The sequence below is a fragment of the Zalophus californianus genome, chromosome 5 (genome assembly GCF_009762305.2).
Source record: "Zalophus californianus isolate mZalCal1 chromosome 5, mZalCal1.pri.v2, whole genome shotgun sequence".
Taxonomy (NCBI): Eukaryota; Metazoa; Chordata; class Mammalia; order Carnivora; family Otariidae; genus Zalophus; species Zalophus californianus.
In genome coordinates this window covers 2,755,450-2,758,928 of record NC_045599.1, presented here as the reverse complement: position 1 = coordinate 2,758,928, position 3,479 = coordinate 2,755,450, and the positions used below count along the sequence as shown (strand labels likewise).

General features: G+C 36.0%; 1 pseudogene; it reads right to left on the bottom strand.

Annotated features, from left to right (window-relative positions):
• Positions 1 to 1,110: 1,110 nt before the first annotated feature.
• LOC113928641 lies at positions 1,111 to 2,043 on the bottom strand (annotated as a pseudogene).
• Between the last annotated feature and the right edge of the window lie 1,436 nt (positions 2,044 to 3,479).

Sequence of the window (3,479 nt, the reverse complement as noted above, 5' to 3'; positions counted from 1 at the left end):
GATTTTTTGGCACATATTTTTTCATAATATTCTCATGCAATTGTTTGTTGGTTATTTCTCCTCTCTCATTTGTGGTTTTATTGATTTGGGTCCTTTTTCTTTTCTTTTTGATAATTCTGGCTAAGGGTTTATCAATTTTTTTTCAAACTGGAGCTTGTTTTAATATTACTATAAGCCCTCTATAGTTAAGTGATGCTTTATTGGCTTTCTTCTCTTTTTCCCCCAAGAAACTATAGAGAGCAAACTAATGTTTACCATAGGAGAGGTGGATGGGGGAATGGGTTAAATTGGTGATAGGAACTAAGGAGAGCACTTACAATGAGCACAGGTTGTTGTATATAAATGTTGAGTCTCTAAATTCTACACCTGAAACTAATATTATACTGTATGCTAAGTAACTGGAATTTAAGTAAAGACTTGAAAAAAATTACTACAACATATGTATTTCTTTATAGTAAAGTTGAATTTTTGTATATTTGTGTTTTCTCACTAGATTTCAAGGACACAAGTGATGCCAGAAAATGCCATATAATAGGCTTGAGAAAGAAAAGGGGAAGACAGATGGACAACAGATTTTTTTTTTCTTTTGCCTTGTTGGTGAGGTGAAATCAGCATAACTTAAAATTAAACATTGAACATGTACAATTTAGTGGCATATAATACATTCACAATGCTGTGCAGATATTGCTTACCTTTGTCTATTTCCTTTCATTTGAGAATGCATTATACATATTATGTCATGTGGCATATTACATACTGCTTTTCCTAAGAGTTACCATACAATTGGTTTGTCTGGGAGAGCCAAACTTATCTCTTATGTCCAGTATCCTGTCCAATTTAGCATTTGTCACAGGAAAAGGAGTTCCCATTAGTATGACAAATATAAAGTCAGCATATATCTTTCCAGTTCCAAGTTGAACCATTCTGGTTTTGCCATCCACTTGATCTGGACAAGGAGGATGTTTCTTAGTAGCACTTTAATGAATAAAATGAGACTTTTTGGAAAATTTGTACTCTACATATTCAATGTTATTACCAGACTATGCAACAGATTGTTCATATAATTATGTCAGTGAATACATAGATCATGATGTCTGTGATATTAACTCTTTATTTTGATAGGTTGTATGTGTTCATTATCAAAATCCTTAGTGCCATCTTCATATCCTTATTTCTCAGACTGTAGATGAGGGGGTTCATGGTGGGTGGCACCACAGTATAGAATACAGAAACTAGCATGTCTAAGAGTGATGGAGACTTGGGTAAGGGATGTAAATAGGCAAAAAAGCCAGAAGAGATAAATCAAGTCACAACAAGGAGATGAGGCAGGCATGTGCAGATAACTTTGTGTCTGCCTTCTCTGGAGGGCATCCTCAGCACGGTGGAGAATATATAAATGTAAGAAATATCAATGAACACAAAACAGCAAAAATCTAACACTAGGCTGAGCCCAATGACTATTAATTCCCCAATGTTATATGAACAGGCAAGAGAGAGCAGTTGTGGGACATCACAGAAGAACTTATGAATCTCAGGAGGCCCACACATGGGTATGTAAAAGGTAGAAGCTGTATGCAGAACTGTATTGAGACCTCCACTGACCCAGGAAGTGGTGGCCATCTGCACACAGGCTCTGTGGCCCATGATAATGTCATATCTGAGAGGATGGCAGATGGCAACATAGCGGTCATAGGACATGACTGTGAGTAGTCCTACTTGTGCACTGGCTAAGAGAAAGAAGAAAAAGACCTGTGAAACACATCCAAGGAATGAAATTGTGTTGTGATTCATTAGAGAATTCATGATGGATTTGGGGACAGTGATGGAAATGAGGCAGAGATCCAGAAAGGACAAGTTCTTCAGGAAGAAGTACATAGGGGTGTGGAGCCGATGATCCTTGGTGGTAAGGGTGATGATGAGAAGATTTCCCAGTAGAGCTGCCAGGTAAATTAGCGAAAATAGTACTGCATGCAAGATCTGGATCTCCCTAACATCAGAGAATCCCATGAGGAAGAATGTGCTCCTAGAGGTGAAGGTGTCCATTTCTCTGGATGTTTAATCAATTACTCTAAAAAATAAAGTAAGCAACATAAGACTCAGCTGGAGAATTTACTATTGTATTTTCTTAATTTCCATTTCTCTTACTGTCATATGCATCTATCAAAATATTTATAAGCACATGAGACTAACACCAGAAAGCCTTCATTGACATCACTGAACCACAGTTGATCACACTGCAGTATGACTGAAAGGGGTGTCGGTCCACTCCAAATCATCTACCTCAACCACCTATTTAGATCAAGAACTACACTCTGTATCTCGCTCAGATGGAATTTTTCATAATGTATATTGAGATAGGTAATGAAGAAAGCCATAGAATGTGAGCAATCAGTCCCAAATATAACTTTCATCTTACTCATTTACTACCTTTTTGATTCTTAATAAATTAATCTGAGTATCAGTTTATTCAATGAACAGAGTGAACTTTCTCATCTGATTTAGTTGAATGATGCATATAAAAACATCTAGCCAGGCACCTGGGTGGCTCAGTCAGTTAAGTGTCTCACACTTGATTTCAACTCACGTCTTGATTTCAGGGTCATTATTTCAAGCCCTGCATTGGGCTCCACAAAAACAAAAACAAACAAATCAAACAAACAAACAAAAAACACCTAGCATAATTCATTAACAAGAAGGTCTTTTACAAACACCATTTCTTCTACTTATCCAATCTTCCTTCAGTATGCCTGAGTCAGGAAATTGTCAATTGGTAATTTTTTGTCAATTGTCAAATGGTAATTTTTTTCTTTATGTTTTAAACTAACTTTCATCCTTTCTCTCTCTCTCTCTCTCTCTCTTTCTTTCTTTCTTTCTTTCTTTCTTTCTTTCTTTCTTTCTTTCTTTCTTTCTTTCTTTTCTTTCTTTCTTTCTTTCTTTCTTTCTTTCTTTCTTTCTTTCTTTCTTTCTTTCTTTCTTTCTCTCTCTCTCTCTCTCTCTCTCTCTCTCTCTCTTTCTTTCTTTCTTTCTTTCTTCCTTTCTTTCTTTCCATTGGATGATTACTGCATTGTATTTTCTTTGAGCTGTTTTGCAGTTCTTGAAATTATAGGTAATTTTTAATGATATAAATTAGTCTTGTTCATAAATATTAGGTACATTTCTATGGAATGTTATTGACTATTGCTCTGTACTCAGACCCATTCTGTATTTATTCACTTTTATTTTATATGTGTTGGAAGTTTTTATCTTCTCAGCAGATTCTCCAACATTGTTGCTTTTGCCTTTCAGGAATCATTCCATTGAATTATGTTTGTAGCCACATGTCCCATTTAATTATGGGGGGCAACAAACTCACCTTCTGATTCATACTTGACGGGTCAGCTTTCCTCTTCTTTTGTATTTTCCTCATTCTCTCGATTCTCTGTGGGTTACCCCATCATCTACATAGCTGGTGAACGCATAGACTGGTAAACGCTCCTGTA